Source organism: Triticum dicoccoides, chromosome 5A (assembly GCF_002162155.2).
Source record: "Triticum dicoccoides isolate Atlit2015 ecotype Zavitan chromosome 5A, WEW_v2.0, whole genome shotgun sequence".
Taxonomy (NCBI): domain Eukaryota; kingdom Viridiplantae; phylum Streptophyta; class Magnoliopsida; order Poales; family Poaceae; genus Triticum; species Triticum dicoccoides.
Window position 1 is genome coordinate 464,123,589 of NC_041388.1, and position 11,937 is coordinate 464,135,525.

The window sequence follows — 11,937 nt, forward strand, 5'->3', positions numbered from 1 at the left end:
GAGGATTTCACGTCCCTTCGCATGCAGGAGCTGGCGCGGTGGTGCTCCTTCGTGTCTGGGCGCCGGTGCCGCGGCTGGGTCTCGGGCGGCGTGGTGGGTGGAGGCGCGTGCGGAGGTGGCTGTGTCAGCGGTGTGGCTTGGGCCAGATCTGCAGGGCGGCCGCCTCTTGCGGCGAGGGCCGCGGCGGCGTGGGTCGGCCTCCGCTGTTGCGTTCCGGCGTGGTGAGGACTCCGACGTGGTGGTGCCTGCTCGTGGGTGCTCGATCCGTCAGGCTCGGGTGGCTACAAGCGGCCTGGGTGGTGCACTGACCGACAAGGCGTCTGCGGCGGCGGGTGCTGCTTAGCGGCGGGGTGTGGGTGGTGGCAGCCCATCCCTTCTCCTGGGTCTTGGTCAGTGGCGCGGTTGTGCGCGTTGCGGAGATGGCCGGACCTGGGGCTCGTGCTCGGGGGGATCGGTTTGGGGCCCGAGACAGTTTGGAGCTCTCGCTCCGGGTAGGTGATGGTGGGTTTGATCCAGGTGGTATCTGCGGGTGGTCTCTCCCCTCGCGGATGCGGTGGTGGTCCGGTCGCCCCTATCAGTCGGCAGATCGGCGTCGTTGACCACGGGCATGGCGTCATTCAAGAGTGCTCGACGATGGCCGTCGGTAGTCACGGGGTTGTGTCCCCCCCCAGGTCCATCGGGACTAGCTGGGAGGTGTGGAAGCAGCCTACCGTGGAGGCATCGACACAAACTCCATGACTGATGCTGGGCTAGGAGTGAAAGGAGACGCCTTTTACTCTTCCTCCGTTCTGTGGTTGGTGCACCGTGATGTGGATGATGGGTGGTGTGGCTCGGACATGGATGCCGGGGCGGCGGCTCTGGAGGGTGCTCCGCATGGTTGGCTCTCCGGCGAGCACCATGTTGTGTGGTGGCTTTTCCTCTTGGTCGTGTGGACGGCAGGAGGTATAGCGGTGGTGGCCCGGGCACGCTCCTTATCTTTGGCAGTGGCGTCGCCCTGATCCGGACCTGGAGATCTGATCTCGCCGCACTTGTCCTGAAGACCTCGTGGGGGCATATGGGAGCTGCCGAGCGAAAGCTCCGCGCTTTGTCGTCGACGACGGCGACGCTCGCGGGCGCCGTTCTCTTCCGAAGACGTCGTCGTGGTGCTCCTCTCCGTGTCAGAGTTCCGGGTGAAGACCCTTGTCCCTTCTGGACTCGACAGCGGCGACACTTTGCGCCGTTCTCCCTCCTGGGCGTTGTCGTGGAACTTAGGTGTTTAGGGCTTTGTGTTGCGTTGTTTTATGCTCTTCCAATGTACTCTTTCGGTAGCATAGTCGCTTGCGTTCTATGGGATCCGTTTATCTTGGGATCGGCGTTGTACGAGGGTTACCTCACCATCTTGTATCATTCGGCCGTGTACTTGTTGTGGTTGTTGCTTTATATATAAAGCGGGCGAAACCCTGTTTCGAGAGAGGTACCTTTAGGATTCCATGACCAGTTCCATTTGTCTTCAGCACCTGTATAATCTGAACTTCAGAAATCACCTCCCATAAGGTTAAAACCTGATGAAAGATACGAATATTTATTTTCCCCTTTATGTCCTTATAATCCCGACTGCACTGACCATTGCTTCTGCTACTGTTCTTCTCTCCCTGGCGACTGAAGGCACAGAACTGAAAACTTCCGGCGTGATATCTTCTACTGCTGCGCCATTGATCCATCTATCGGTCCAAAAAAAATCTATTCCCATTACGTAACTCAACATGAGCAGCAGCATCGAGTAGACGCCTTTCATGATTTTCCAAAGGGTTTATCAAGATGCTCCACACACGATTATTTGATGTACGTGCCTTCCAAGCCCAACGCAACCGAAGCACGTAGCTCATGATCTTTAGGTCCAGAATGCCTAGTCCTCCGCTCTCCTTCGGACGACAAACTTGATTCGAACTCACCAAGCAGTGGCCACCTTTTACCACATTAGTACCTTTCCGAAGGAATGCTCTGCGGATTTTGTCAATGGCCTTGAACACCCACGGTGGATGGTCAAGGGACATTAAGTGAAAGATTGGGATGGCTGATAACACTGCTTGGACTAAAATTAAATGACCGCTCTGGTAGAGGAATCCAGTTCGCCAGAGCCCTAATCTGTTTCTCAACTGGTCAATCAGGCCCTGAAAATCCTCCTTACGAAGCTTCTTCTGCCTGCTCCCATGCCTTCTCAGCGCCGTGTGCACGCTGCTCCGTGCTGGCTGCAGCTCTCTTCCATCTCCTTCCAGCGACGCGTCCAGGCTGCTCCTTGACAGTGCTACTGGTTGAACTCTATTCCCGTCTTGCTTGAAATTAAGGGTGACGGAGGTAGCACTGTCAAGCAGCAACTATGAGGACATGAAGGACACCCATGTCGGTTCGCCCTTGGGTCGCGAATCAGACAGCAAATCTGGAATGAATCGAACGAATTCGAACGCCAATCTAGATCGATCGATCTAGATCAGAGTTCGACAATGGTTTGAGCGAATCTGGTAACTATGACTCTGACTAGACATACATTGCAATCTTGTAGTTTTGTGATGTGTGCAAAACAGGTTAAGAAGACACTCTGTAAAGTATGCGCTTATTTCAGCATTTTGAACATGCACTATTAATATTTAGCGCTATTGCCTGTCATGCAGGTGTTCTGTTATGTACCATAGATGGACAAATAAGGGCTCTTAGCAGTGTTCCCGATACAAGACATGGTAGCTGTTACCTCTGTCAAGATGGGTAAAGCGTCTCAACTCTCCTGGTGGAGAGCCCGCATATTATATATTCATAGGATGGGGCTTATCCCATAAATGCATACACTTGATTGTTACAATTGTGCGTAGCACGTTGAGAGTAAGAGAGATACACGGAGGTTTACAAGAGAGTTAAAGAAGAGAGTTACAGGCATCAACTTCTAATAAACCATGTACGTTTAATCTTGATCTTTAACTAGACATCCATAACATCCGCCATAAGATATCCATAACAGCCGCCATAATATATCTTTAACACCCTCCCTTAATCTGAACTTCCCAAGTTAAGATTACGCTTGAATTCCTCAAACGGTCGTGTGGCCAATGCTTTTGTAAAACCATCTGCAACTTGATCCTTTGAATGAACAAACCGAATCTGCAACTCCTTATTAGCAACTCTTTCCCTCACAAAATGATAGTCAATCTCTATGTGTTTGGTTCTTGCATGAAAGATAGGATTAGCAGATAGTTATGTAGCACCAAGATTGTCATACCAAAGACATGGGGTTGGTGTGTGACATGCCAAGTTCCTTAAGCATGGACATGACCCATATAATCTCTGCTGTTGCATTTGCCAATGCTTTGTATTCTGCCTCATTACTTGACCTGGAAACTGTGGCTTGTTTCTTTGCACACCATGAGATCAAATTAGGTCCAAAGAAGACTGCAGAACCACCTGTTGATCTTCTATCATCTATGCAACCTGCCCAGTCAGAGTCAGAAAATGCACTAACAAGTGTGGATGATGACTTGCTAAAGGTTAGGCCAATACTCAAAGTATTTTTCACATATCTCAGTATATGTTTGGTAGCAGTCCAATGAGCTGTAGTTGGTGCATGCAGAAACTGACAAACCTTATTGACATCAAAGGAAATATCAGGCCTGGTCAGAGTTAAATACTGAAGTGCACCCACCAAACTTCTATACTTAGTACCATCCTCTTGACTCAGGAGTTCTCCTTCAGCAAGAGAGTTTTTCTGAAATGGACAATGGTGTTGGTGATGGTTTACAGCCCTGCAATCCAGCTCTATTCAAAAGATCAGTTGCATATTTTTCTTGGGAAAGATGAAGACCACCTTCCTTGTTTTTATTGACTTCAATTCCAAGGAAGTAATGCAGGTCACCTAGATCCTTGAGGGCAAATTCTGAATTCAAATCCTTTAACAATGCAGTTACTGCCTCATTTGATGAGCTTGTGACAATGATATCATCAACATATATAAGCACAAATATGGATGTTTTGAACTTGTTGTAAATAAATAGTGATGTGTCGGATTTAGAAGGAACAAAACCAAGTGTTTGCAACTTTGAACTTCGACGTGAGTACCATGCTCTAGGGGCTTGCTTCAACCCATAAAGAGATTTATCAAGCCTGCACACATGAAAAGGTTTATTCTTATCTTCAAACCCCGGAGGTTGTTTCATGTACACTTCCTCTTCCAGAACACCATGAAGAAACGCATTCTGCACATCTAGCTGTCGGAGACTCCAGCCTCTGGATACGGCAATAGACAAAACAAGACGGATACTGGCAGCCTTAACAACAGGACTGGATGAATGTATCCTCATAATCTATGCGATACCTCTGTTTGAATCCTTTAGCAACAAGTCTAGCCTTGTAACGATCTATTGTACCATCTGACTTTCTCTTTATCCTGAACACCCATTTGCAGTCAATTAAATTTTTACCTCGATGTGAAGGAACTAGGTGCCATGTCTTGTTTTTCTGAAGTGCTTGGAACTCTTCCTCCATAGCTTTTCTCCACTTGGGATCCACACTTGCTTCTTGAAAAGTACTAGGTTCTCCTGTTGAACACGCCAAGCTAAATTTAACTTTATAATTTACAGGTTGAATTACCCCTGTTCGAAGTCTTGCACGTGGTGGTGTACTATGTTGCTGGACTGTTGTAGATGATCCAGGCGCAGGAAATACCATAGACTGCTCCTGGACAGAGGATCCAGGCAATCCCGAGGTTGCTGCTGTGACATGTGCCGCTGCCGGATCTTCTATGGCCATATTGTTGGATAAGTCTGTACTAGGGTCGTTGTGGGGCTGCAGCACATGGTCCTTGTGGGGCTGCAGCACATGGTCCTTGTGGCAGTTAGGATAGAGTTCCTGACCATCAAGGACTGGCAGTTAGGATAGCATCTTAGACTGGCATCTTAGACTAGCATCTTAGACCGGCATCTTAGTAGCATCTCAGCATATGCTTGGCTGGCTAGCAACCTATAAGTATGTAACCCCAACCCCTCAGGTTGGAATGGCATTGTGTGAGAAATAAACCAACGAAAATTGTCCCAACTCTCCTAGTGTCATCCACAACTATCAATGCTCAGGCTCAAAGGTCTAACACATATATGTGGGCGAAGCTTCAGTGGATGGTGCAGAAAACCCAGGCAAGCCAGCTGAATCAGGCTGGGATCCCGCGCCTGCATCGGGCTGGCGCACCGTCCGCCTGACGTAGACTTGGGTCCGGGCCAAACCGCGTGGTCGGCCAGTCCTGCAAGCGTGGATGACGGCCCCCCAGGTGAGGACGTGGCAGGTGGGGGTTGGCGAGCAGCAGCTCCTGGCGTGGATTCTGTGTTGTAGCGCTCCGATCCTGGAGCGGATCGCGCCTGCGCTGACACCGCCGTTACCGAAAAAGGCTTTCGCCCCGCTTTATATTATAAAGCAACTGCCCAAGCCAACATCCGATAAGGTTCACACACACACACACACATAAAGTCTCACAAATACAAAAGTCTCACACAGAGGGAAATCCAAGGGTTAGTGCTGAGGGCACAACTCAACAAGCCCTGAAAACCAGAAAAAACAAGCACACGCGGAGCGCAAAAGAGTAGCTAGTCGGGCTCGGGGGGTGGGAGCGGGGGCGCCAAGCGGAACGCCATCGATCGGTGGTCGGCGAGGAGAGTGTTGATGGCGTCCCGGTCCTGGGGGCGGCTAAGCGGCCGCCAAAGCTGCAAGTAACCACACATTTTAAAGATTGCGTCAGTAGCACGTCGAAGAAGCACCTTCTGGATGACAAGCTTGTTGCGAACGGTCCAAAGCGTCCAGGCAAGGACCCCAACGCACAACCATCTAATATGGCGGTAGCGGGGAGGGGATGCGTGGATTTCCGCAGCAGGTCGGGGAAGTTGGTGTTGCACCACTGGCCACCAACAGTCTCACGGAAACAGGACCATACAAACTGGGCCGTGGAGCAAGAGAAGAAGATGTGGTTAGCATCCTCTACCGTGCCGCACAGGGGACAAATCCCATCTCCAGGTCCATTACGCTTAAGGACCTCCACCCCGGACGGGAGGCGGCCGCGGATCCATTGCCATAGGAAGATCCTGATTTTCAGGGGCAATCGGATATCCCAAATCAAACTAAAGGGCTCGGGGGCCGTCGAGGGGGCGATGGCCGCGTAGAGAGATTTGGTGGAGAAGCAGCCGGAGGGCTCCAGTCGCCAAGAGATGGCATCGGGGGTGTCGACGCCGTTCATCGGGAGGAGGGCGATGTCCTGGAGGAGGGCATCCCAAGCGGCCACTTCAGGCGGGCCAAAGCGGCGGCGGAAGGCGAGGCGCCCTAAGTCAATAAGGGCCGCCTCGACAGATACCCGAGGGTCCACTGCAATGGTGAAGAGCTCTGGAAATCGCGCGGCCAAGGGGAGGTCGCCGATCCACCGATCAAACCAGAACAGGGTCGAGGACCCAGTACCAACCGAGATGGACGTGCCAATGCGGAGCACAGGTAGCAGCTGGATGACGGCCTGCCAAAACTGGGAGCCACCAGAGCGCTGACAGAATGCGAGTGGCTGGCCCCGAAGGTACTTGTTCCGGATGATGGTGAGCCAAAGGTCTCCATCACCATTGGCAATGCGCCAGAGCCAACGGGTCAGGAGGGCAATGTTCATGCGCCGGGAGGACAAAATCCCAAGATCGCCCTGGTCCTTGGGTTTGCAAATATCGGGCCAGCTCACCATATGGTATTTCTGCTTATCACCCTCACCAGCCTAGAAGAATCTGGATTGGTACTTGGCTATTTCCTGATGGAGCGTCTCATGCAGGCTATAGAAGCTCATGAGGAACCAAAGAAGGCTGGCAAGCGAGGAGTTGATGAGGATCACACGAGCTGCCTTCGACAACCAGCGCCCTTTCCAGGGCTCAACCCGATGTTGCATTCAGGTCACCGTGGGGCGGAGGTCGGCCACGGTGAGGCGCGTATCACTAATGGGGATCCCCAGGTAGGTCGTGGGGAAAGAATCCAACCGACAATTCAGTCGGTCCGCAATAGCCTGTGCTTCGTCCGGGGAATACCCAAGAACCATCACTTCGCTCTTATCGAAGTTGATAGTTAGCCTCGACATCTGTTGGAAGCACAGGAGGAACTTCAGGTTAGCAATGTCCTGAACTGAGCCCTCCACCATTATAATGGTATCATCCGCATATTGCAGGGGGGAGACCCCTCCCCCTCCGACTAGATGGGGGACGATGCCGCGAATATGGCCGGCAACTTTGGCCTTGTCAAGGATGGTGGCAAGGGCATCAACCACCATGTTGAACAGGAACGGCGAGAACGGGTCACCCTGACGGACCCCACAAAGGGTGGGGAAGTAGGGCCCAATGTCGCCGTTAATGTTCACAGCTGTCCGGCTGCAGGAGATGAGCTGCATAACTCTAGTCACCCATCGGTCGTCAAAGCCCTTGCGGAGCAGCACTTCCTGCAAGAAGGGCCAGTGGACCGTGTCGTACGCTTTGTGGAAGTCAAGCTTCAAGAAGACTGCACGATGGTGTTTCACCCGGACCTCGTGAAGGACTTCGTGGAAGACCAACACCCCATCCAGAATAAATCGGCCTTGGATGAAGGCAGATTGGTTAGGGTGGGTAACCGCGTCAGCGAGCAGGGTCACCCTATTGGCGTACCCTTTAGCCAGGATCCGGAAAATCACATTGATCACTGTGATGGGACGAAACTGGCGGATGTCGGAGGCGCCCGGGACCTTGGGGATGAGGGTAACGATCCCATAGTTAAGGCGCCCAAGATCCATGGACCCCGAGTAGAACTCCTCAAATAGGGCCATGACCTCCGGCTTGATGGTCTGCCAGAACGTTTTAAAGAACATAACGGGCAGACCATCCGGCCCCGGGGCCGAGGAGGGGTTCATCCGCTTAATAGCGGCGAGGACCTCGTCTTCAGCGAAGGGGGCCACCAATGCCGCATTGGCCTCAACGGAGACCAACTAGTTACCCGACCAAATGTCGGGGGCAAGGCTAGCCCCACCCCGATGGGTGGGGGTAAATAGGGCTTTGTAGAAGCCATCAGCATGGGCACGGATGGCCGAGGGGCGAACGAGAGGCGTGTCTCCATCCCACAGACAGTGGATGGAGTTCCGCCGCCGCCGCCCATTAGCTATCGCCTGGAAATAGGCGGTGTTAGCGTGTCGCCCCGAAGCACCCACCGTTGGGTACCGTGCAACCTCCAGTAGGCCTCCTCATCCGTGTAGATGGTTGAGAGCTGGTCTTCAAGATCATATCTTAGCATCCATTCATCCGGGGAGATCCCGGAGGTGTCAGCACGGGCGTCCAGGCCTTGGATAGCCAGCAGGAGGGCCTTTTTGCGCTCGCGTAGGTCCCGGCCAAGGTTAGCGCCCCATCCCTTCATGAATTGGCGGGCGAGCTTGGCACAGAACTGCCACGAGTCAACTGCGGACATGGAGCGATGAGGGGAGGCGCGAGCGGAGATCTAGCGAGCGACGACAGCCTCCCGGAAGCCCGCCTGATTAAGCCAGAAAAGCTCAAACCGGAACCGCGACGGAGTGGGGGGGCGCTCGTCCGCGGTGGAGAGGAGGAGAGGTCCGTGGTGGAGAGGAGGAGAGGGACGTGGTTAGACCCGATCCGGTAATTGCACGCGATCCCGATGCAGATTCGGGAGCAGCCCTGTCACGTAGCGGGGGACACATGAAATATGGGCCATTTTGGCCATTTTCTTCACCATTTGACGCCAAATTGTTTTCTATTGCTTCACCACTTGAGCCTGCGTCATCACAAATCTCATTTGCACGGTTAGAAGAGTTAGTCAAGTGGTCAGTACAATTGTCATTCCCTTGATGAAAACCAGACAAATGAGGTGGTAGTAGAAGGATTTCTTGGCGAAGTAGGGCACCGGCATTAGGATGTAGATGAGCAAAAGGGAAGACAGTTTCATCGAAGACCACATCACGAGAAATATATACTCGACCTGTAGGAACATCAAGGCACTTGACACCTTTGTGTTGCGCACTATAACCCAAGAAAACACATTATTTTGAGCGAAACATGAGTTTGCGAGTATTGTAGGGACGAAGGTTTGGCCAACAAGCGCATCCAAAGACACGAAGAGAGTTATAGTTCGGTCGAGTATGAAGGAGTCGTTGCATGGGTGTTTCATTGTTGATGACACGATTGGGTAGCATATTGATGAGATGAACTGCAGTAAGAAATGCCTCATCCCAAAATTTGAGAGGCATGGAGGCGGCTAGGAGAGCAAATCCTACCTCAACTATATGCCTATGTTTGCGCTCGGCAGATCCGTTTTGTTGGTGAGCATGCAGGCATGAAACATGATGCAAAACACCCAACTTTTGAAAAAACGAGTTTAACTTCTCGTATTCACCACCCCAATCAGATTGGACAGCAAGGATTTTAGTGTCAAATTGGCGTTCAACAAGTGCTTGAAAATTATGAAAAACTTGAAAAACATCAGAACGTTTTTTAAGAAGATAGATCCAAGTGAATTTACTGTAGTCATCTATGAAACTAACATAGTAAGTATGTCTACCAACGGAAGAAGGAGTTGGACCCCATACATCAGAAAAAACAAGTTGCAATGGCTTGGTAGAAATACTAGTGGAAACAGGATATGGTAATTGATGAGCTTTCGCTTTTTGACAAGAATCACAAATAGTTTCAAGACTACGCTCACCAACACATGGGAGCTGATTATTTCGAAGCACTTGTTGAACAATAACAAAAGAAGGATGTCCTAGCCGCGCATGCCACCGTTCCGATGAAATTTTGATGACACCACACACTTGTTTATTGAAGCTTCTAAACTGAGGAATCAAAGGGTAGAGCCCATGCACACATCTACCGCGGTAGAGAATTTTCCTCGTGGCCTGATCACGAATCAAAAAGAAGTAGGGGTGAAACTCAAGAAAAACTTTGTTATCTATGGCAATACGATGAACAGAAAGATGATTTTTCTCAGTTTGTGGGACATGTAAGATATTTCTAAGATGAATATTCCGATGAGGGGTATTGACAATTGCATGACCAACATGATCTTCTTCATACCTTCACCGTTTGCGTTGTGGACTTGATCATGGCCACGGTACTTCTCGCTCATGGTCACCTTTTCAAGCTCATTCGTGATGTGATTTGTGGCTCCAGAGTCAACGTACCAATTGGTATCAACTCCATAAGATGTATCTGCAGCTGCTGCAACTTTCTTGCGTTGTGAATTGTTCTCGGCATAGTGCCAATCACAATCCCTTGCAATGTGGTTATTTTTTTGCAAATTTGACATTTATTTTCATACTCATCATAACCTTGAAACGGACGACCCCTATTGTTGTTATAGGAGGGGCGCCGGTTATTGCCGGAGTAGTAGTAGTTGTTGTTGTGGTAGTGGCCGCCGCCGCCGCCACCACCACCGCCGCCGCCACCGGTGTTGTAATTGCTGTTGCCACCGGTGTTGTAGCTGTTGCCACTGTTGTTACCACCATAGCCACCGCCACGACCACCACCCTTGCGGTAGCCCTTGGGAGACCCGCCACGGCCTCTGGCAGCGAGATTGGCAGAGGATTTGAAGGCACCTGCCCCCGTTCCTTGTAACATCTCGACTCGTTGGTCGAAATTTGAGACCATGCCGAAGAGATCATCCACGGTCAGGGGCTCCGCGCGGACATCCAGCGCCGAGATGAGGGGCTGATAATCCATATCCAGCCCCCCGATGATGGAGAGAAGCTCCTCGTCCTTGATGGGTTTGCCAGCTGCAGCGAGCTCATCAGAGAGGGCTCGCATCTGACTGAAGTAAGTAGATGCACTCTGTGAGCCTTTTTGGGCGTTTGAGAGGGCGATGCGGCAATTGTTGGCATGGGAGAGGGATTGGGCGGTGAACATGTTAGCGAGTGCTGACCAGATCGCTTGGGATTTTTCTAGGGATGCAACCTGAACAAGAACTTCCTTAGAGAGGTTCCGGAGGAGATAGGCCACGATCTGTTGGTCCTGGATGAGCCAGGGGTTGTAGGCGGGGTTGGGAATGATCTCTTCTTTCTCATCGGAGTTCTTGGTCATGATGGTCTTTGTGGGTTCGACTGTGGATTGATCGATGTACCCATATAGCCCAGCCCCCATGATTTGGGAACGAGCTTGGGCTTTCCAGATGACATAGTTGGTTCGGTTGAGAGGCTCGGATGTGGTGTAATTGAGGCCAAGGGGAGAAACTTGGGTGGAGGAGGACATGGCGGCTCAAGGTGGAAGATGAAGGCTGCGGTGGTGAGGGGTTTGCTAGATGTGATGGAAGAAGGAGGCTCTGTATACCATGTCAAGATGGGTAAAGCGTCTCAATTCTCCTGGTGGAGAGCCCGCATATTATATATTCATAGGATGGGGCTTATCCCATAAATGCATACACTTGATTGTTACAATTGTGCATAGCACGTTGAGAGTAAGAGAGATACACGGAGGTTTACAAGAGAGTTAAAGAAGAGAGTTACAGGCATCAACTTCTAATAAACCATGTATGTTTAATCTTGATCTTTAACTAGACATCCATAACATCCGCCATAAGATATCCATAACAGCCGCCATAATATATCTTTAACAACCTCTTTGGTGTAGAAATGCATGTGGATACTTTTGCTAGAAATATCACAAAACTTGGAAAACAAGTCCTAACAACTTTGGAAACCCGAGGTACTTTTCCAGTGCACAAGATGAACTTTCAGGATACGCTCGGGCTCTCTTGGCCTGCCTAGGTGTATCGCATCACCTGGATCCTGTGGTATGATTACCATGGGAGCAACTAAATTGGGTGGCACCCCATGGCTGGGTGCCCCAGCGGACACTTTTCTGGTGTGCGGGAGCGTCCCAACGCCGCCACATGTCGCGCGCCAGGCGCTTCCCGCACCGGGGCGGTTTGGTTTCTTTCTTGTTTATTATT

General features: G+C 51.1%; 1 protein-coding gene across 4 annotated transcripts in view; it reads left to right on the plus strand.

The window, feature by feature from the left end:
* Window positions 1-11,937, plus strand: part of LOC119302293 (SAGA-associated factor 29 homolog A-like) — a 51,629-nt gene that overhangs the window by 36,302 nt on the left and 3,390 nt on the right. Inside the window, exon 8 of one of the 4 annotated variants that reach the window (XR_005147446.1) lies at window positions 2,649-2,739. The exons of the other annotated variants lie outside the window; for them this stretch is intronic. The gene's annotated coding sequence lies outside the window, so the exon portion shown is untranslated. The remainder of the gene's footprint in view (window positions 1-2,648; window positions 2,740-11,937) is intronic. 4 annotated transcript variants of the gene reach the window in all.